Source organism: Halichoerus grypus, chromosome 5 (genome assembly GCF_964656455.1).
Source record: "Halichoerus grypus chromosome 5, mHalGry1.hap1.1, whole genome shotgun sequence".
NCBI classification, from domain to species: Eukaryota; Metazoa; Chordata; class Mammalia; order Carnivora; family Phocidae; genus Halichoerus; species Halichoerus grypus.
This window is the reverse complement of record NC_135716.1, coordinates 182052317-182075184: the sequence shown is the minus strand read 5'-3', so window position 1 is coordinate 182075184 and position 22868 is coordinate 182052317. Positions and strand designations below refer to the sequence as shown.

General features: G+C 47.4%; 1 protein-coding gene across 17 annotated transcripts in view; it reads left to right on the top strand.

Annotated features, from left to right (window-relative positions):
- Positions 1-22868, top strand: part of CAMTA1 (calmodulin binding transcription activator 1) — an 843552-nt gene that overhangs the window by 788363 nt on the left and 32321 nt on the right. Inside the window, exon 1 of one of the 17 annotated variants that reach the window (XM_078073850.1) lies at positions 2915-2932. The exons of 13 other annotated variants lie outside the window; for them this stretch is intronic. The gene's annotated coding sequence lies outside the window, so the exon portion shown is untranslated. Of the gene's footprint in view, positions 1-2914; positions 2933-3515; positions 3676-4341; positions 4362-21169; positions 21293-22868 lie in introns of those variants that run through there. 3 more of the 17 variants (XM_078073848.1, XM_078073847.1, XM_078073849.1) reach the window with 3 other exon arrangements.

Here is a 22868-nt window from a genome sequence, read left to right as displayed (position 1 = left end):
GAGAGGGGCAGAATGAGCACAGCCTCAGAACCTAAAACCCTGATCTGCCGCTTACCATCTGTGTGTCTTTAGGCAATTTATCTGACTTCTTAAAGCCTTTCTTTTTTTTCCTGTATACAATATCCAACTTGCAGGAGAAATAATGGCAGTGTATGTGGGTATCTAGCAAAACAGCAGGCAGATAATGGGCATCCAACAAACAAGAAGTTCCCTTCTTCCTCATCTGCACCAGGATGCCCCTCTTTGGTTCATCATGAGACCCTCAGCAGAGGTTAGGGCTGGGATAAGGACTCACCATCCCTGCTTTAAGGGGCAAAGATTGCACTTGGTCTGGGTGCTGCCAAGTGATCACAGCACTGAGCAAAGTTTTCTTTTTCCCTATTTTTAAAAACAACCCAGGCATACTCAAAGTCCCATAAAAATCTAGTGTAATAATCCACCTTAAGCACATGCATGCCTTACCCTGTCATTTCCTAACCTGCTACAAAGAAACATGAATACCCATAAGAAAAGACAACCTGTGGGTACTTGGTTCTAGCATGCTGTCAGAGCTCTGAACTTGCTTCAGAAGCATCTAGCTTACCCCACCCAGCACCATCTGACTTTCCATGAATGGGCCCAAAGAGGGCACTTGCTCTTGTGGCCTCCATCCTGAGACAGAGGTACAGTGGGGAATTAGAGTGGCAGATCTTCCAGGAGAGTGATGGGCCCAGCAGAGGAACAGAGAAGGGACTTTCCTACTGCAGAAATGTCACCTGAGGCTGCCTGAAAGGAGAGCTCCAGACTGCTGACCCCAACTCTATCACCAGGGCACAGCGAATGTGCTGAAACATCCATGACTACCTTTCTCAGGTGTCAGGTGGACACGGGACTGCTGGAGGAAGGGTGAAGGGTCAGGATGTCCCTCCTCAGGCAGCTAGGATGTCCAGGTCTGAAACTCTGCCTTTTTAAAACAAACCCAAGGAAAAAACGTCTCTGCCTCCAAGACAGTGAAGAGTGGAGGCACCTTCTCTTTAGCAGGGGTCCAAGTACTTGAACCTGGATCCTAATTATCCTGAGTTCACTAGCACTGTAGAGTAGAAAGACAGGCATTGCCCCTCATGATCCCACCTCTCCAGTTGTTCTCTGTTGCTCACAATCCATTCAGAGCAATTCAGCAACTCTTAGCCGAGGACTTACAGTGTGCCCGGCATTGTGTAAGGTGCCAGGATAAGTTAAGACTTTGTTCCTGTTCTCAAGGAGATTAGAGTTGTCTCAGTCTCAGCTAATAACAACCAGTTTTTTAAAGCACTTTTTATTAATGTACACTATACATATGGAAAAGTTCACATAGAATAAGTATGTGCAGCTCAGCTCAATGAGTTTTCACAAACTAAAACTAGTGGCCAGGTCAAGAATGGAACATTATCAGAAACCCAGAAGCCCTCCCCTCCCCTTTCCAGTCGCCACCCTAAGATACCCTGACTTCTAGTAGCAGCAGGAACCAATTTGTACTGAGTGTGTCTTATGCACCAGACACCAGTATAAGCACATCTATTGGCTCATTTAATTCTCACCCATGGATATGAAGGCACGATGAGTGGGGCACGCAGCTAGCAAGTGGGAGAGTCTAACTCTGAACCCAGATGGTTTGTCTCCAGAGCCCTCCTCCTTGACTACTAACCCTTACATTTCCAGCCCTGGAAGCGATAGATGCCGCTCAGGAAGTGCTGCCATAGGAATGCATTAACAATGCTCCTGGATCAGTTCTGCTGGGGGTGAGGGGGCTGGAGACAGGCCTTAAGGAATGGATAGGGGTGCCCCTAGCCCATAAAGGGGAGCTGAGAAGCGGAGTTGGGAGTGCAGGGGTCCTGTGTGGCGAGAGCAGGGTGGACACAGGTGGGGGCGGGAACTGGAAGGGCTTGTTGGAGCAAGATTCTGAACAGCATCGGGTGTTGCGACTTCGTCGGGGCAGGGAGGGACTCGCTGCAGGCAAGAAGCCACGGTCAGCCCCCAGGAGTGCAACTGTACTGGACCTGCTTGCTTCCCTGGCTCCGATGCGTGGCACAGAATGGGACCCAGCCTCGCCAGGAGCGTCCTTGGCTTGGCCTCTAACCAATTATTCATTTTTGGTTGTACAGGCTTAAGAGCTGTGCAAAACGCTGTGGTTGCTTTCACGCGTGTTCGGGCAGGGTTAAAAAAAAAAAAAAAAAGACTCCGTGCCCATCTTTTGAGATTGTTTTTAACCCAGATGGCAGAAAAGAGACATAATCAAGTTTAAAGATAATTGACAAGATGGAGGAAAAAAGGGAAGATAGCCTCCCGGAAAGTCCGCGTGGGTCAAGCCCTTTGTGTGTGCAAGGCCGTAGGTGGCTGTGGGGGCGGCGGCGATTGAATAGCAGCAGGGCTACAAATGACATAGGGAAAGGAGAAAGGGTGGTGGTGTCCACTTGGGACGCCTGGGAAGGCTGCTTGGACACGGTGAGCCTTGATGGAGAGGTGTGATTTGGACTTAGGGCGGGAGGCGAGGCGAGAGGTTGTCATGCAGAAGTATCCAAGTGAGAAAGCCAAGCCGCAGCCAGAACTTTTGGACACCAGGGTTAGACCCGAGGAGTGGGCGGAGGCCCTGGAACTCCAGCTAAGGAGGTGGGGCCCCGCGCCTCCGGCAAGGGAGCCTTAGACGCTCCCGAACTCCCAGGGGACTCGCCATTCACCGTCACGAGCCAGACATCCTCGGCCCCGCCCTGGCCGACGCCCGCGCACCTCTGCACCCAGTGCCCAGGACTTGCCCCGCGCCCTCGCGGCCCCGGCCGGCTCGCCGCGCCCCTCCTTCCCGCCCAGCCTTCCGCGCTCCCCCGCTCGCCGCGCAGCGCAGCGCCGGCTCCTCCCGCGGCTGCATTGCAGACGCCGCCGCCGCAGGGCGCGCCAGGGCCGCGCCGGGAGCCGAGCCCGGGTACGCGGGGGGCCCCTGGGCGCGGGTCTCCGGAGCGGACCCGACGGCGCCGCTGGGTCGGGAGTCGGCGGGTCCGCACCGCGGGGTCTGGCAAGCGCGGTCCGAGCGCCCCCCGCCGCGCGGGCCCCCGGGGAAGCCTCTCGGGGCCGTGAGCCCGGGGGAACGGGCGCGGCCGTCGGGCTCCGGGCCGTCTCTGCCCTCGAATGGCCCGCGGCCGCCCCTCTTGCGGGCCTCCGCGAATCTGGACGGGGAGCGGGCGGCGGCGTCGCGAGGGGCCCTGGCCAGCCCGGGCCTCGCGTGCGGGCGCCCGGGGCCGCGGGGCCGCGCTCCGCCCGCACCCTCCGGGCCCGGCCGCCGCCGTCCAGCGCGGCGCCGCGCGGCTCCGGCGCAGTTCCGGCGCAGTCCCCGCGCCGAGCGGCTCCGCGCCCCACACCTGCCTCTGCCCGGCTCCGGGTGACGTAGCGCCCTCCGATTGGCCCGTGCAGCCCGGAGGGCGGGGCCGAGGCCGGTGAGCTCACCGCTGCGCCCCGCCATTGGCCCGGGCGTCGCACTCGGGCTGTGGCGGGGAGAGAGCGGTACCCGGAGCCCGAGTCGTTCCAGCTGCGGCGTGTGGAGCTGAGCGGGTTGGGCCGGGCTAGGCTGTCGGGGCCGGGCCGGGCGGGGCCGCGCGGGAGAGGAGGAGGAACGCAGAGGCGGCTCGGCGCCAGCCCGACCGAGCGGTGGCCGTGCTCTCCAAGTCCCGAGTGAGTGTGCGTGTGGCCGAGGGGAGAGTCGGCCGGGCGCGTGCGGGGCGAGGGCGGCGGCCGGCGGGGGCGCGCGGGGCGGCTGGGGCGCGCGGGGGCGGGGCCGGGGGCGGGCGCGCGCCGCGGCCGGGGCGTGGGGGGCGCGCGTGTTCGCGCGAGGGGGCGCGGGGTGTGTTTGAGGAGTGGGTGCGAGGACACGCGCAGCTGTGGAGGGGGAGGGGGCGTGAGGGGCGCGCGTGCTCATGCGAGGGGGGAGTGTTTTGACGCGTGAGTGTGCGTGGGCACCGGCGTGTGTTTACGGCGCGGGTGTGAGGGAGGGGGTGTTTGACCGAGCGTGAGAGGCGCGTGTTGATGGAGCGAGGGGGAGGGCGTGCGCGTTTGGGAGCGGGTGTGCGAACACGCGTGTTTACAGAGCGAGTGGGGAAGGAGGGAGCGCGCGTGGATGGATAGCGCGAGGGGACCGAGTGTGTTTTGACGCGTGAGTGTGCGCGGGGCCGGCGTGTGCCGATGGAGCGCGCGTGTCTGTGAGGAGGTGTGTTGGGGAGTGGGTGTGAGATCACGCGTGTTCTTGGGGCGAGTGGGGGTGTGAGGGAACGTGAGGAGCGAGGCAGAGCGCGCGCGCGTGTTGATGCGAGGCAGCGGGTGTGAGGACACGCGTGTGTGCGCGAGGGAGTGGGAGTGTTTGGGTGAGTGGCGGTCTGGGGGCGCGCGTGCGGGGAGTGGCCGCGGCGGGCGGGCGGGGGCGGCGGGGCGCGAGCCGCGCGGGCGCCCACGGAGCCGCCGACTGGTTTTTGTCTGCGAGGCGAGCCCTGGCGGCGGGCTTTTCAGATCCAGCGCCGGATCCCCAGGCGGGGCTCGGGGAGAGGGTGGGAGACAGGTGCCCCCGAGGCGGGGAGGAGGGAGATCCAGGTGCCCCCGAGGCGAGGCGCGGGGAGAGGGTGGGGTGGAGGACAGGTGCCCCTCGGCGGGGAGGAGGGGGAGACAGGTGCCCCCGAGGCGGGGCGCGGGGAGAAGGCGGGAGGCAGGTGCCACTCGGTGGGGAGTGGGGCGGACAGGTGCCCCTCGGCGGGGAGTAGAGGGACATGTGCCCCACGGCGGGGAGTGGGGTGCTCTGGTACCCTTCGGCGGGGAGGGGAGGGACAGGTGCCCCTCGGCAGAGAAGAGGGGCGGGGACAGGAGCCCCCTCGGTGGGGCGTGGGGAGATGGAACCGCATAGGTTCCCTTCCTTCAAGGAGAGGGGAGAGGGCCTGGGACTGGTGCCTCCTCCACCGAGAGGAGAGAAGATCCAGACCGGCGCCCCTTATGCGGGGAGAGAAGGTTCGGGACAGGTGCCTCCTCCGCGGGGCGCTGGGAAAAGGGCCGGGACAGCACCGAGCTCAGCCCCAGGCGCCTCTGCAGGACTAGGCGGTTGGAGGCTGCCTTTCGTAGCAAGCCAATGGAGTGAATGAACGTTTTATTAATGTGTGCGTAGAATCCGGCGGGGAAAGTTGGTTGAGTTCAGAGACTAAGAGGTTTGGAAGAACTTGAGAGTTTGGCTTACCTGGAACCAGGACAGGAAAGGTGCATTGACCCTTGTTTCCACCAGCCACGCTCAGATGGGCGGGAATAGAGGCTCCGTGTGGCCTTCTTGCATTTACAGGATCTCCCGTGGTTTGATTTAGGTATTGCACAACTTTAAGAGGTGGCCCTGATGGTGTTCAGATGTTTGAGACTTTTTCAATCTCCGTAGGTTTCTGTAGGCATCAAAACAAATTTTTGAAAGTTTAATACTATTGCAGAGTATCTTCTTCATCAGTTTACCAGCGAATGATGACAATTTTAGTCTATTTTATATTTTGTCCACTATTGCTTGGTATGATTTCTACTGATTAGTCTGAGGTATGTAATCAGCAAAGCAGATTCGGTAAAGGGAAGAAGTGCTGTCAGATATTACAGAAGTGCCTCGTGTATGTGTTTGGTTCTGTGCATTATATTTCAGTCACCAGTGAAGCCAAAACCTGAAATTTTAAAACTGTGCCCCCCCCCAGTTTTGTCATATATGGTAAAATGGCTGGCTGTATACAAAGGAAACCTTTTCTTTTTCTGCCCAAAGGAATTTTTCAAAGAGTTTTCCTACAGAAACCGTGTCATAGAGAGAAACCGCTGCCTGGGAACCTGGTAAAGAGAAACAGGTTCAGCAGTAGCACCTTTCACGGTGTGTGTTTATAGGAAAATAGTATTTTAAGACCAGAATTAGACAATAGCAAATAGCTCATGTATTTTCTTTTCTTTGTATTAGATCTAGAGAGTAACCATGTTTAACGTTCTAGAAAATAACATTTATTTACAGGATATGCATTTCCCCAATAAATTTAGCTTAGTAGTGAAAACAGAGAAGTGCTGTAAATATCTAAGAGACCTCCCTTCAGTCATCCTGATTAATTATATGCCACAGAATCAAAGTGGAAACACAGTATTTAATGCAGTAGTTAAGAACATCGTATTATTTAAAGATTTTTTTATCAACTTTTCTGCTTTTGTGATAGACACACACAGACACATTATTCGTTTCTTTTTTTTTTTTTAATTTTGTTTATTTGACATAGAGAGACATAGAGAGAGAGGGAACACAAGCAGGGGGAGTAGGAGAGAGAGAAGCAGGCTTCCTGCTGAGCAGGGAGCCCAATGTGGGGCTCGATCCCAGGACCCTGGGATCATGACCTGAGCTGAAGGCAGACGCTTAACAACTGAGCCACCCAGGCGCCCCACATTATTCGTTTCTTAGGACGCTGCTGGGCCTTCCTGTGTATAACAGCAGTGTTACTGCTGTAGGCTGTTCATGGTGGACTGCTTTAGAGAGCATAGACGACAGGTTGGACTGAGGATTTTTGTACTTGATGTGAGAAAGATAGTGAAGTTAAAGAGTTGGTGTTGAACTTCCCTGGTGGAAGCCCCGAGGCCCTTATTGATGGCTAAGCTGCAGGTGCTGTCTCAAAAGCCCTCATCTTCTGCCAGTGCAGGAAATGGACATTTTGGGGATCTAGAATTTCCTTTGGGAACCGTCAAAATTTTTCTGATGTTTTCCGATCATTGCTGTTGTGAACTTTTCAAGCTTCGGAACTGTGCTTGTAGGCTGCCTTTTTTAAATGTCTAAGGGAAAATTGTTAATACATTTATTTAAAACGCAACTTTAGGAATCACCCAGAAAGGTCAGTAAAGACCATTTTGTTAAACTTGGCACCGTTCTTTAGCTGGTGCAGTGGTTTCTGGAAGTCATTTATTCTTAGCGGTGTGCACTTTCCCACCCCTTTTCCAACCGTTCATTGTGTGTCTGCCATGTCTTCTCACATTTAAAGGGTTTTGCTTTCCCTGGCTTAAAGTGGCTTAATATTTGTATTCCATCGATCTTTTCAAACAGAGACTCTCTTAGTGGTGCCAAGTCTTCATTGTTAAATATCAACCATGGCATCCTGTCACAGTATATAAGCTGAATATTTGGGAGCTTATTTCAGTTATATATTCCCTTGCCAAAAAGCATTTGGCACGAACACGTGATGTAGTTTGTATACATCACCTCTTTTTTTTTTTTTTTTTTTTAATGATTTAAGGGAGCTTACAGAGATCCAGGCATACCTCTTTCTGTTGTGCTTCGCTTTAATTGCATTTCACTGATAAGGCGTGTTTTACAAATTGGAGGTTGGTGGCAACCCTGCGTGGGAGGGAACAAGTCTGTCGGTGCCGTTTTTCCAGCAGCATTTGCTCAGTTCGTGTGTCTGTCACATTTTGGTAATCCTTGCAATCTTTCAAACTTTTTTTTTAATCGTTATATTTGTTAGCGGTGATCTGAGATCAGTGATTAGGACTTGCTGAAAGCTCAAGTGACGGTTAGCATATTTTAGCAGTATTTTTTAATTAAGGTATGTAGGGTTTTTTTAGACAGAATGCTATTGTGCACATAATAGACCACAGCATAGTATAAAAGCAACTTTTATAGGCACTGAGAATCAAGAAAACGGGACTCACTTTATTGTGATGGTCTAAAACCAAACCCACAGTATCTCCAAGGTATGGCTGCACATGTCACACACTGAAGCAAGATAAAAATAGGTGAAATTAAGAAGGATAAGGCCAGAGGAAAGTGAGGGTACAGGAAAGGGAAACGGGGGCTCTAATGAAGTTAGTAACATTCATTCCGTAAAATCTTACACACTTTCTGGAGGCAGGCCATAAACTGCATTCTGGGCTTTGTGACAACGATAGATGTGATGTAGGGTTAATTTTGTCTTCCTTACAGCTGACATGGATTTTCTTACATTCTGTGTAAGGTCCGACAGCCAACCCGGACTTTTCAGTGCTGATGGGAGAAGCGCAGATGAGATGCCCTGAATGACTTTGAAGGCTGCAGGTCACTAGGAGTCACATTGAACATTTGGGAAGTGCTGAGGAGCCTGCTGGCTGTCGGCACCTAATAGCGTGAGGATAGTGCAGCTCGTGAGCATGGAGACCATCACTTGTCCCCTTCCTGAGTGGATTGCCCTGAAGTCAAATGACCATCTTTCTTTGCTCTTCTCTGACACGTCTAGACATGGGTTAACTCGCAGCAGGCAGGCAAGGGGATGCCTTTACCGGCAGGAAATGGTTACACTCCACCCCCTAAGCAGTGTAGCACAGAGACTCATTACCGTCACGGCGCCGTACTTTGTAAATAGTGTCTTTGCTTTTTGTACCATTGGGGGTGGGTGCATTGAGAATGCCTGTGTGACCTTGCTTGATGCTTTATTTCAGTAAAGTTTTTTTTGTGTACTAACAAATTTTAGTTTCGAAAATATCATGGTACCACCTATAATTTTTTAATTTTATGTTGTCTTGTTAGCACTGAACGTAGAGCATAGCTTTACACATATGACGTATAGAAAGATCAATCAGTCAACACATTTTTAAAAGTACCTATTATAGGTCAACTGTTAAGCAAATTATAACATTATTACAAATTTGAGGAGGGTAAAGTATGGAAGGAATTTAATAAGAGTGAACGTTTATAGGAGTTAAGCTAGTGATGCTAAACTTACATAACATTTTTGTAATATTTAAAGTAATGGCAAATAACATAAGTTCTTCCAAATACATTAAATTAACTTTCATCAGCTACTAAGATTAACTAGTTTCCTTTTTTTTTTCACCTTTTGACTTTCACCGCTTTCAAATCTGATCCCACTTTCTTAAAGCCAGCCTTCCCCCGTCTCTCAACAACTACTCAATATTCTAAATTCTCTGAGCCTAACCCAAGTCTTATTAATGAAGCCTTTCCCCTCATCTCCCAACATAGAGTAGTGGCTCTTTGCTGGGCAGGGTGGCACCCAAGCCGTATCCTCCCCTCCCCACCTGGCATAATGAAATCTGGGAGCTGGAGTTTCGTGACTGCTGTTGACAAACAGAGTACATGTATGGTGTTATTTATTGGATAGAGTGAGAAGAATGTGTTGGGAATGTGTTTCTTTAGGCCGAAGGCACACCAACCTCTGACCCTACTTGCTGCACTCAGTTCAGTCTTGTCTGTTAGTCAGTTAGACGCAAACGCTGCAGGATCTCCCATGCAGAGCAGTTCAGGGTTCCTAGGGTATTGGGGTTTTCATTTAAGTGGTCTTGAAGAGTCCTGGCCTGTACCAGTGTGAAATCGCTAGGTCTGCCACCTGAATCATCTCTCTGACTTTCTTAGGATTGACCAAACGCTCGCCGTCTAGGAATGTGTGTGGGTAAGAGCTCTTTGCTTTGAAATAATACAGTAGGATGAGTACTTGTTTTGTTTTTCAGCTCTACCACTGAGTAAATCAGAAATCTCAGGTAAATCACCTTACGTCTCTGGATCAGTGCCTTACCTGTGTTCTAAACCTATTAGGAGTGGTTCAGGAGATTAGTGGTCAGCATCATTAGTTTCTAAAATCAGAGTACCCTGCACATGGTAAGTGTGGATTTGGGAAGTTTCTGTTTCAGGGGTGTGTGTGTGTGTGTGTGTGTGTGTGTATGTATGTGTATGTACTGGGTTTAGTTCTTTCTGTGGGCCACAGTCAAAAGCTGTTGAAAGCCCCTGGACCAGATAATTCTCGAGTGCTCTTTAAATCTCAGTGTTTTGTAGTGATTATCTGCCATGGGACGTGTCTGTTACGACAGTTGATTTACCTAAGGCTGAACGAGTGGAGATGCTTGTGTAGGTATGGAATTCAACAGCAGATAGGTTTCCAGCTCAGCTGGAGCTCAGTATACCTTTTCCTGATTTCTTCAGGTAATCAAAATGTTTCAAATGAGCATGACAGCTTATTTCCACCACGATTTATCCCATGTTTTTGTCGGGCGATTCCAATGATAATTTTGCACAACCGAGGTATATGTAGTGAATATTTAATTGAATATTTTTTTATTTGTAAGTGGGAGCAGACTTTCACTATTTGTTTAGTGAAAGGATCCACATTTCAGTTAATAGAGTCACCTTAGATTCCTCTTTTAGCTGCAAGTCACAGAACTCCACTCAAACTGGCTTATATAAAAGAGGGAATTTATTGACTCTTATGAAATCCAGTTTTGGAGTTATCTTCAGCTACAGTTGGTTCCAGATGCTCAAGTGACAGCATTAGGAACCTGTCTCTCCCTCTCTTGACTCTACTCTTGTCCATGTTGATTTTATTCTCATTTCCACAGTGGTAGCAAGATGGTCCCCTCAAAGCTCCAGGCTTATATTTTGCCAATTTAGCAAATATCTCCGGGAAGACAGCACATCTTTGCCAGTTGTTCCAGGAAATGTTCTGTTCTTCTTGGCTCAGCTTGACGCATGTGTCCAGTCACTGGAATAAGAGGAGGCAGTATGCTCATTATTAGCAAGGCCTGCCTCTCTCTCCCTTGAAACAAGACTTGGGATCAGCACCACCTGAACTACACATAGGGCAGGAGCAACTCCCAAAGGAGCAACAAGGTGCCATAGCCAGGGAAGTGGGAAGGGATGCTAGGCAGGCATACTGTGAGGGAACTGGTACTTTTTTATGTTCAGCCTGATAGTCATATTCCTAAAGAAAGCACCATTCAGGGGCGCCTGGGTGGCTCAGTCATTAGGCATCTGCCTTCGGCTCAGGTCATGATCTCCGAGTCCTGGAATCGAGTCCCACATCGGGCTCCCTGCTCGGCAGGAAGCCTGCTTCTCCCTCTCCCACTCCCCCTGCTTGTGTTTCCTCTCTCACTGTGTCTCTCTCTGTCAAATAAATAAATAAAATCTTAAAAAAAAAAAAAAAAAGAAAGCACCATTCATTCGGAAACCACAGAAGCTCATAATAAGGCCGAGTCCATGATTTTATTCTCATGGTCTCATTTTAAATGAGAAGACACCAGAACCTTCACCTTTTAATAGGTGCTGACTAACAATTCCTAGGACCGTTTTCAGAAAATATGATTCAAGTCCTTAATATATTATACACTGTGGTTTGGATTAATCAACAAAGAATTCATTTAAATATCCTTTTGTCTTTTCTAATGAAAGAAACCATTCATTCTGCTCTAGCCAGAATCCATGCCTCTGGCATTTGTGTGCATGTGTGAAAGATGTTTTACCTAACAATGTAAAAAATAGGAAGGGCCCAGCCTAAAACGGATGGTGTTCTAAAAACTTATAAGTCAATTGAATGATATTTCTCAGATAAACAGTGCAACAAATGGTAGGTATGTTCCCAGGCTAGCCTGAGAAGAAAAATCTTTTGAACCCATAATGGATACTCAGCATTTGCAGGAGAAAAATATTAAAATGTGTGCTTATGTATATCACATTATACACTGTAAAACTTTGAACTATATAATCTACATAATATATACATAGCCTACACTTACATGTTCCAAAACACATGAAATAATGCACTTCCTATTTTCATATTAAATGATGTTGCTCAAATAAAAATAAAGGTACATATAAAATAACTTCAGTAAATGGAAACTTTTTGGCGAAGAGTCTTAATTCATAGGGTAGAACCCAAAATAGTTCTCTGAAATTACAAAGTCCAGCTCCCTAACTTTTTAGAGGAATAAAATTTAAGTTTCTTGATAACAGAACCCTAACATTATTCTTATTATCCGTTGTAATTACAATCTTCTTTTTATTCTCAAGTGGCACAAAGAAAAGAGAGAAACCCTTCTGAGGTATCTTGAAGGAGCAGTGGAAGGGACAGGCAGTGGGTTAACAAGGTGGTTATGTGTGTCAGAGGTTGTCTGAAGTGAGATTGACTGGACCATCAGAGGAAGAAGAGTCTTCTAGGAAGGAAAAAGGAGATGGGAGGAAGAGATGTCAGGTCAAACAGCTTCCCATACTAGTCCCTGGGTGATGTTCCCTCTTAACCCACAGGCACCTGAGCCTTGCCTGGTGAGTGAAGAAGGAAAACGAGGGGCATGGACCAGGAACTTCCTCACTGGACATTGTATTGGGGTATTCTTTAAGATTAGTTTTAGTTCTAAACTCTTCTGTGGGAACATTAGTTACAGGAAATGCTTATAAGAAGCTCCTCCAAACCTATAGAGAAAGATTCAAATAAGTTTAGGAAACATGCCTACCAGCTCTCTACCAGCAATTTACAGCATCTGTTAGCATGTTAAGGTTCAGAGAAATGCAAATGTATTTAGTGTTTAACCTACTTACTCAAAAACATCTTGACACATTTTGTTTTTATGGTCTACTGAGTAACATGTCGTGGAAAATCTTCTACAGCATGCGGTTTGGGAAATGTTTCAGTGGACCATCGCCACACCATCATCCTGAGCCAGGAACCCACGGCCCTCCCCTCCCGTGGGTCTGTGAGTCCTCTGATATTGAACGTATGATTTTGTGTACGTATGTACTTTTCTAGGAAAGGGTTTGTAGCTTTCATCACTAAGAGCCAATGAGTGATGAAGGGTAGGAATCACTGTTGCGGGTTCTTTTCTAATAAGGGAAGTCCAGCTTCTCCTGTACATTTTATGTCTGCATAGGGCCGTTACTCAGCAGACATGGCGTCACTCAGGGGCGTCAAGTGGTAGACAGGCAGCTGACTAGTCAATTATTAGGCTTATTTGTCAAATAGTTTTAAACACTGGCAGCTACTCTCTTTCCACCAAGAATTGTGGAAAGAAATTGCCTATGCAGGACACCACCTTATCGTTAAACTCTAGTTATATTTATTCCCAAACAAAGAAGAAGACATGTTATTTCATTGCAGTGAAGAGGGTTTGTTTTAAAAGTTGAGAGTCACTGACCTGCAGAAGAGAAATCCGTTGAGAGCTCCTTAATGATAAACTACTAAAAACCAGCTAAGTACAGAAAGCTTTTCCTTCAGGAAACTGAAAACCATCAACTCACCTACTTTTAGATTTAAAAATTAGGATCATAAAATACTGTTCAGGAAAGAGGGAGCAGTAAATAATAGACATGCATGGAATAGTTCAATCTCCCCTTGACTTAAACCGAATCCTCAGAGAGCTCTCAAGTTGGACCACACCGATCTTTGTTGAACTGCTTCTGTGAACCAGTGTTTGGTGTCTGTTAATACAAATGGTGATAAACAGTCCTTAAAACCCAGTACTGCCTTTATTGCAAGGATATCGAAGTCTGTGACGTCACATGCTATCCAAAACAACTGACCATGATCCTGAAACTGCCCCCCATTTTGCTTCGTTTGCCAGTTCAACCCAGTCTGGGACTCACAGTTAACCATTTTGGATGATCTCTTGTGTGTTTTCTGTACAGTAGCTTTGCGTGAGCTTTATTTTACTCTTTTCATGAATCTCGATCTTACCTAATCTATTATTAACCATAAGTATTTTTGTCAGCCACCTCAAACAGGCATACCTGGATCTAGGGTTGGTGCCAGTTAGGTGAGAGCAGGGAGGGAAATAAAGAGGCTGAGGGAGGGACGGGAATGGGGCCAGGAAGGGAAATCAGGAAAATGAGGAAGAGGGGAGAAAAAGAGATGGTAGGGATATGTGCAGGGTTTGTGAGGGACGTTCCCCAGGCTTAGCACCTGCTGCCCTTTGAGCTGGTTATTAATCTTTTGTTCCATTACGTAACTACTCCGTGAACCTTTAGACCCACTCTGCTCTGAGTGGAAGGATTAAAGAAGCCTGCTTTGGGGCTTCCATGAGGACAGCCAGACAAGGCAGCCCCCTCAACTCTATGAAATCAAGTTGCATCCCCATTTAGTGGAAAACATGATACCTTGTTAGCCTTCCCACCTAATCCAAGGGATGTTTGAATACTGGCCTCAATAATACATTCATTCACGCCTCACCAATTTGGAATTTGCAGAAATTTGAAGAGTACTCTGGTCCAGGGGTAGAGTACTAATGGGAAATGTAGCACACGAGTGTGGGGGCGGGTGACATGTGGACCCAGGAGAGCAGACGTTAGTGTGTTCTGATGCGGCAGGCAGGGCCACGAGCCACACTGCCTTCCCAGGGATCACGACACCTCTAAAAAGGAGCTTAACGGTTAAAATTGTTCTAAAACTTCGTTTTTTTCCCCCTCAGAGAAATATTTTTATTTAAAAAAAATGTTTAAAATGGTACAACTTGTTTTTTTTTAATTTTTATCCTTTCTTGTCAGAAAGGCCTGTGATAAACTGCAAAATAGTATTCTTAAATCGTTTTATCTATCAAGACCTACTTTATAATACATACATTATTTTTAAGTAATATAGCTATTTTCTTTAAAATCTGTGCATTTCAGTCTATTCATTTGGAAATGACGTCCTCACCTATAATTATTCTAGATTTTTACAAAATCTTATAGCATTATGAAAAAGTATTATCGTAGTTAATAAACTTTCAAGTTCTAGAACTGAAACCTCTGTATGGAGAATCCAGTGTTTACAAAAAAATACATATTTTTGGAACATCTTGGACTTTAACTCTCACGACTAGGCAAGACAGTTGGGAATGTCTGTGCAGATGGCATTCCTGCAGTTGGTTCTGAGAGCAAAGCATTGCCAACAGCAGACCTCTAAATAATGTATGGAGAATGAGTTGGACACAGAGAAGGACTTTTCCAGCTAGAGTCCTGAACGCATGGTTTTTCAGATATTGAAACTCACCAGGAACTCAGAGCAAATAACATCTATTATGATTAGTAAAATTAGCTGGAAGCAGCCAGGATTTTTTTTTTTCCTCCAGGTACCAGGTAGCACATGTGATTAGCAAAGATTTTTTTTTGAGATTTTTACTTTTTTAAAGTAATCTCTACACCCAACATGGGGCTCGAACAATCCCAACATCAAGAGTCGCATGCTCTACTGACTGAGCCAGCCAGGTGTCCCCAAAGTCTTTTGATTTGGTTTTTGTTTTTTTATGGAGTTTTCAATCCCCTCCCACCTCCTCAACCCCACAATGCCTCCACCCTGACCTTGTTCCGGAATGCTACTTCTGAGGTGGAAACTACCAAATGTAAGAGTTATTGTGTACCAGTCTAATTAGATGTTTGTTTGTTTCCAAATGCCTGCTCCCTGATAACATTCTATGGGATCAGGTAAAAGATGGTCCCATGAGAAGGGAAGGGACCGCGTTTAGTGACTTTGCTGGAGAAAACTACACCACAGAAATGACTAATGGAAACATATTTTGTTCCACATAATATCCTTTGCCTTGTTCTCCTTCAAACTCACATTTTCTATTTCTAACAGGTGAAATTAAATCACTTATTCAGTAAATCTGTATTGAGGACCTACTGTGTGCCAGGCCTTGGGAATATTGCAGTGAACAGAGCGATCATAGCTGCAGGCTTCACAGAGCTCACAGGACTTCTCTTTACCTTTATATCAGACTGAGGTTCTTGAAATAAAGGCTCCCATCGTACTGGATTTTGTATCCCTGGTGGCGACCACGACATCGTGAGCTTTCTTGTTCACCGTTATATCCCCAGAGCCTCAGCACACTAGTGCTGAGGAGTCATGCCTTGGGAGTGGATATTGACTAGATATTTGCAGAACAAACCTGTTCTGGCCCTGATTCTCCATAGTTCTTCCCAAAGGATTTCACGTGTTCGGGAGTTTTTGTTACTAAAGCTGAGCACCACAGATCAGCCTGCTGGTGGTTCATTAAAGTCGTCTTGCCTCCTGACACTTCCTGTGCATTTTGTAGTTCTTCTCTGCCCTGTCAGCTCTTGGGTGTTAGGATTTTCATCTCCCATTTTCCCACGCGCACTTAAATTTCATTCCACCGTCACACCTTCACGTCCCGGGGAGGGAGACAGTTGCTCACCTCCGAGTCTCATTACAGTTCTTTTTCTTTAAAGACCTCATTAGTCTTAGTGGTGATATGCTCCTCTGGTCTTCACTCACTTTGCTGTTACTACTTTAGAATATCTCCATTTGTGCTTGTAATATTTCTGATTGTCACTGGGTACTGAAACTGTGGAGGCAGTGTCCTCCAGATTTGTTGCTTTTGGAAGTTAGCAGACTTAAAATGTTCTGCTCTTCTGTAGGCTATGAGGGTAGGTACAGAATCAGTGTCAGAGTTCCTGATTTCCATTGTTCTCGCACCAATCAGCTGCGGTTTCACCACACTGAACTCCCGTCGGATTTGCTACTGTATTGACCGTGCCGTCAGCTCTTGCATAATTTGGGGTGCTCTCCCGTGCTTCAGGCCACGGGGCAGCACAGCTGAGCTCCGAGAGTGTTCCACCAAGCCTTCGTGTCCTTGGAGCATAGGTTTGAAATTCTTGCCCTCATGCACCTCAAGCTCTGGCATGGAGAGAGTTCAAGGGAGAGAGAATTGTACGTTTGCGTGCCTCCCCTTGTCAACATTTGTTTCCTACTCGCTGTGAGCTGTTCAGCAGCATCCTACCCGATTTTCCTTGACACGTCCAAGACTCTGAATTTGTGAATAGTGTGAAACAACAGACCAAGGAGAAGAAATACGGATCCAAAGTCACTGCGAGTGAAGAAAGTCTAAGAAGAATTGCTAATTTCCATTTGTCTTGGTGTATGGAGTTGGGGAGTTTTTAAAAAGTGGAGTATGGCAGTTTTTTTCTGAGGCTAAATTTAGCCATTGCTTTGGAAAATCAGAGTGGCACAGCTTGTGCCTTATCTCTGTCCGGCCCTTACCCTTCCCTCCGCACTTGGACATCTTAAATGGCTTGCTGGAGAGGACAGCTTCATGTGCTCCGGTGGCCCCATTTATTCTGGGAAGGAATTAAGTGACTTCATTTCCCCTGTCTTTCCGAGCTTCCTAAAAAATTTAGGAGGCTTCCTAAGCAGCAATTGCAGTCCCTACAGAAATAGTTCAAGTCATGCCTCCTTTTGCTTCATCAGCTCTTCCTGCCAGTGCGGCCAAGGGCTGTAAATGGAATGAGAGACGGCCTCTCATTCCCAGTCCAAATAGCAACAGGAGGGCACATGTGCACTTGAGCTACAAATAACGCGTTTTAAAATAGCAGGTGGTATTTGACGATTGCTCCTTCATTCATTTACCTGCCAAGGCAAAACTTTTTCTCCCACTCTGGCAACAAGACCGAAGGTGGCTCAGATTAAGCAATTGTAGCAACAAGTTCTCGTGTTTGCAGATATTCGTTAGCGGGTTTTCAGACGTTCAGATCCATGCATACTTCATGAGGCCTTCTAAAAAATCTTTCTTTTAAGACAATAAAAATTTCATGTTTATACAACACCCTATCCCCTGATGGACATGTGAGGCACTTTTGTAACTAATTATAGGCACTCCTTCCATTAAGGTGTGCTGCCAGCCATGTGTGTTCCAAATACTCCATTTTGCCAGGGAAAAGTGGGAATATATAAAATTTATAATGTGAAGTTCAGTGGATAGAGAAGAGCGGCACTGCTGTGAAATCCAGTTTGTATCCGTAAAGAAGTCAGATGTTTCTCAGCTCCTTTGCCAGAGTCTTGCACCAATGTGCTGCGGGTACATAATTTCCTTCCCTGAGCCGAAAGGAAGTGGCAGCTGACCAAGTAAACTCCTAGAGATTACTCAGTGCTTTCAAGTCATTTCTGCTAGGTTTTGATCATCCTGACCACTCTGTCCATGGGAACAAGTGGTAGGCTGCTGCTAATTGGTATGCAGCCACCTGGAGTCCCCGGTGGCTAGTGGAGGTCACTCAGAGCCCTTGCCCCAGAGTTTAATGACCTCGTCAATAAATTGGCTCCCAGAAGAGGCTTAAACTAGAAAATAATTATTCTTTTCCACTGACTGAGCCCCCACTCTGTATCTGGTGCCAGGGTGCAGACAAGCTCCCTGCTTTCAAAAAGCTCCCTAGTAGAAAGTACACATGTAGGAGAACAACTCTACATTCATTTGCTAAGTATTCTTAGGACACAGGGTAAGACATGAAGGTTCACCGGGCATAGTGGAAAGAACGTGGATCTGGAGTCCAGCCTGTGTTTAAATCCCTGCCCTGATACTTAAAAGCAGTATGACCTTGGGCAAGCAACACGTTTCTGAACTTCAACTTCTTCATCTGTCAAATGAAGAGGAAAAGCTTTCTTTTGATTATTTTGAGGACTAGAAGTAATACATGTGGACTGGTCAACTATGGATGTCCAGTAATAATACTGAAGTGATGTGTGAGCCACGCTCTGAAGAACAGCAGACTCACCAGGTGGACACAGGAAGAAGTCGGCATGACCAAAGGTCCAAGGGCATGTGAACCCCCAGTGGATTGAAGAACAGTGAGTGATAAGAGAGTCCCTAAAAAGTAGCCTGAGACAGCTGGTCAAGAGCATTCTATGCCATGCCAAAGAGCTTCAGTTTTATTTTGTAGGTCAAAGTTGGGGGGGGGGGGACTTAAGTTTTTTTAACTGAATTACCTGATATAATGTCTGAAACTTCCTCATGTTGTACTGCTCGATACAGCCCTGGAAATTAATTAGGTTCCAGGACTTACCGAGAGGTAATCTAGAGGCAACAGTAGGTGCAGCTAAGTGCTGAAAGCCTAGGAAGTCTGGCTAGTATTTGGTTTCCTGATGTAGACACTTTATTACATCAGATCCTTAAATACTTGGGATTCTCTACTTTTATAGAAGCAAGCACCAATCTTTCTAAACTTAGAACATACTATGGGAAATCTGACTTCATGAAATTTTCTCTGTCTTTAAAACTTTGGTATTGTTTAGGAATTTTAAGTTTTTAGGTAAATGTTAACTTGGGACATTTTAAAATGAGTCCCTTTGAGGGTTGGGAATCCCTATCAGAGAGGAAGAGGTGACCCATGACCGCTGCTGTGCCATGTGACACTTTGCATAACAGCCCCTAAGGGGAGGCTGGGACACAGTGAACCCAGCAAAGGAAAAGGGGATATGAAGCCCCAATGAACCATTCATTGACCGTCGGGCCAGTGATTGCCTGGAAGTGTTTCTTTATCTTCTTCTTGACCTTTGTAATACTCAAAGCTGTTCTGGGATTATGAGTGTTTTTTCTGTATGTTTTCTAATATTGTTGGGAAACTCTTAAGAACTGGATTATAACAAGGTGGTTGGATAAACTACTATGCTATGTTCTGTACCTATACTTTTGAGTGACAGAAATTAGACTTACAGATTTCTTTTTTGTAGTTTAATACATCAGTGCAATTTCTTTTCAGCATTTAGTATATAGGTTTATTATATCCAGATAACACATAGTTACTTCCACCATCATCTTATCTACATTGAAAGTACCCCCTGCCCCGGAAGGCTAGGATGGACACTGCCGTGCTATGTTAGAAGTGCAGAAGTCAGTATGGACTCACGTTTATTTCAGTGTGGTACAGATAGATACAGACAATTACAGATGTGTTTGCATACATGGGTTTCCTCGCTCTGTCTGCTGAGGGGGCCTGGAAGCAGTGACGCCCCAGCAGCTGTGGGCACACCCAACGCCCAGATCTTGGCTTCTAAATGCCATTCTCCAATAAAAGGAACCACAGCTCCTTAGAGAAATTGCTGATTCTAGGGCTGGGGCAGGGAAAATAAAAAATGAACCTGCGCATCTTATAATGCCAGAAAGTAAGGAAGTGCCTGAAAAAGAAGGGAAGAGGCTGGGGGTCCGTCAGAGGGACCCAGGAGCCAGCGTGAAAGAGCTCCCAGTGGCCAAAGCTGGGGCAGTTCTCACAATAAACGAATGTAGTATTGGATTATGGCCAAAGTTGTAAAGTAAATATGCATGAGTTCAAATGGATATAAATAAATGGTTGATCAAATAAATTCAGAAGGACAAATCTCCCTTTAGGAGAACTCCATATAATATATGTGGACACTCCCCCCATCCATGAAGTAGAGCTTTATTCCCATTTCCTTGAGTGTGGGCTGGACTTACTGACTTATTTCCAAAGAATAGAGTATGGAAAGAGGAAAATCATAACTTGATCATAGAGCAGTCTAGCAGACAGCACCTTAACCAAAAATCACGGTCCACATCAGCAGGACATCATATACCACCGATGTTATGTGATGAGCGGGGCACCCTGCCTCTGTGATATTCTTCCTGGAAACTCATAACTCCAGTCCAGCCGTTAGAAAACATATCAGACAACTTGAACAGAGGGACATCTACAGAGTGTGTGACCAGTGTTCCTCAAAGCCGTGAACGTTGTGGAACTAAGAGCTACAGAGAAAACTGTCACATCCCAGGATACAGAGGGCGTGGGACAACTAAATGCAGCATGGCGTCCGCAACTGGATCCCAGTACCAAAGAAGTACCTTAGTTCCATCGGCGGGTCTAACTCAAGTCTATGGTTGAGTCAGTAGTGATGCTAGTGAGTGTCTGGGTTTTGACAGATGTACCATGGATAGGTAAGATGTTGCTGTTAGGGCAAACTAGGCAAAGGTTTATGGGAGCTCCACGATCTTTGCAACTTGTCTGTAAATCTAACATTATTCAAAATTTTTTAAAAATGTATTTTTTAAAGATTTTATTTGAGAAAGTGAGTGAGCACATGAGGGGGCGTGGGGAGGGGCAGAGGAAGAGAAGCAGGCTCCCCACTGAGCACAGAGCCCAACGCAGGGCTCCATCCCAGGACCCTCAGATCATGGCCTGAGCCAAAGTCAGACGGTTAACCGGATGAGCCACCCAGATGCCCCTAAAATGCATTTTTTAATAAAAGAGTCCCATGGTATGACTGGGTCCCAGTCCAAGAATTTCTCAGACTGAAGAAAGCCTCACCACTTTAAAAAATTTCATATAAGTTTATCTCATCCCCACAAAAACAATAGGTAGTGATAGCCCGTCTTTACACATGAGAAAATTGAGGTGCAAAGTGGTCATTTTTTCGAAAATTATGCAGCAACAGGATTAAACCTGGAGCTCTCGTCTCTACTCCCATGCTCCTTCTATTCCATCACAGCTGCCCAGTCTAAAAATGCCACTTCTGCTAAAAAGGGGTGCAGAACGGGCTCACGAAGAGGCTGAATGAATCACGAGCCAGAGTGTGGCCGCAGAGCCGTCAGAATTACTTACTTTCTGTCTGGGGTGCGGGCTCATGTGCGCGTGTGTCCTGACTGTCAGGGAAGGAAGTGCTGCGTGGTGGTTAAAAGCCCTCGTTCCCTGAAACCGTGCAGGTAAATAGCCTGCTTCAGAGACAGGCGAGACACGCAGACAGACACGTGGGAAGACACGGCATTTAGTCACCTGAGGGAAGAAGAAAGCAATGAGGAGGTAAGACTCGATGGGAGGGACCAAGTAGTGTCTGATTCGTTACAGAGGGCGGTGCAGGTGGGCGGACTTTCAGTAGTGTTCAGGTTTTGTCAGATCTTAATTGGCTGTGTCCGTGAGAAGAAAGTGAGCAACCCAGTGTTGTTGACAGAGCTCGTGTGGATGGAGCTGGCATGGTTTCCGTGAGGTCATGTCTCATGTGTCCACCCTGGGCAGCAACCTGCGCATCTGCTCGAGCAGGGGGGTTCTTGGACCATTCTTTAACGAGCACTCAGGTGGAGAGAAGATGCATTTTTATGGAGGGAAGTGGGGTCTTAGAGTGGCTCCTGCATGTGGCCCCGGACCAGAAACATCAGCATCACCTGAGAACTTGTTAGAAGTGCAACCTCTGGGCCTTACCCACACCTCCTAAGTAAAACGAACTGGCTCTGGGACTAGGGCCCACCCATCCGTCTGGTGCTTCGGATGGCACCTACCGTGTGAGAGCCACCGGATGAGCGGAAGCCTCCTGTCAGGGTGGCCTCGGTTGGCAGCGAGGGGCGAGCACGGTGGCTATAGGGCACACACACTCAGCCATGGGAGGGACGCCCGCACGCACACCGGGAGCTTCCCCTCCAGGAGAAGTGAACCGGTGTTCGGACCTCACCTGGCCCCAGGCTTCAGAGGCAGGAGTTATAATGTGGCTTCTCCAGGGGCAGCGGAAGAGTGGGAGAACCTTTCTATGGAAGCAGCAGCTTGTTGTTTTAGTGAGACAGACGTAGCCCTAATCCTTCCAGAAGGGAACGGAAAGCTGGGGATGGCCAGGCGGGAGCTCCAGCTGAACAGCTGGCTTCCCTTGCTGGGGCCTCTGGAGTCTAAGGTGCTCGTGGAAACAGGTACTTTTGGCGTGCTTTTTGTGCAGTCTAGTGCTCACGGAGGAGTAGTTTGGTTGCTTCACTCAGACTGTCCTAAGGACATGGGGCTTGGAATCCCTCAAAGCTGAGTCACTGTTGGCTTTGTTTGAAATGTCATGGGTGAGAGCTGAGGCCAAATTTGTCAGCCCCCTAGGTCTACACATTATTTGTTTTCTCTCTTCTCACCCCTCCCTCCCACATATTAATTCAAAAATCCAGTTTATTCAGGCTGCAGAAATTACTTGTTGGCCAGCAAACGAGGGCAGGGACATTTTCACTAATGTTTAAGTCACCCCCAGTGCTTGGTACGTAGAAGGTGCTCAATAAACACTTGTGCATGAATAAATGAATCTGATATCAACTTTTTTACTGTAACATCAGAAAAATTTTCTTTGCTTCTTAATAATTATATTCCCTTTATCCCATGACCACACATAATATACAATCAAGGCAATAAATAGCTCCGCATGTGCCAAATATTTTACAGTAGTTTCCGCATCATCATAAAACTAAAACCAAAACAAGCATACGGTCGTTGCTTTTGACTGGCCAGGAATGGAGACGTGAAGACCCTCATTTTATCCATCTGAGTAAGCTCTGTGGCCAGAGCGGGTCCCTGGCCGCACTCAGAGGAGAGGAAGTGGCATCAGAAGGCTCCAGTGATTCTCGGTCAGCACAGTACGACA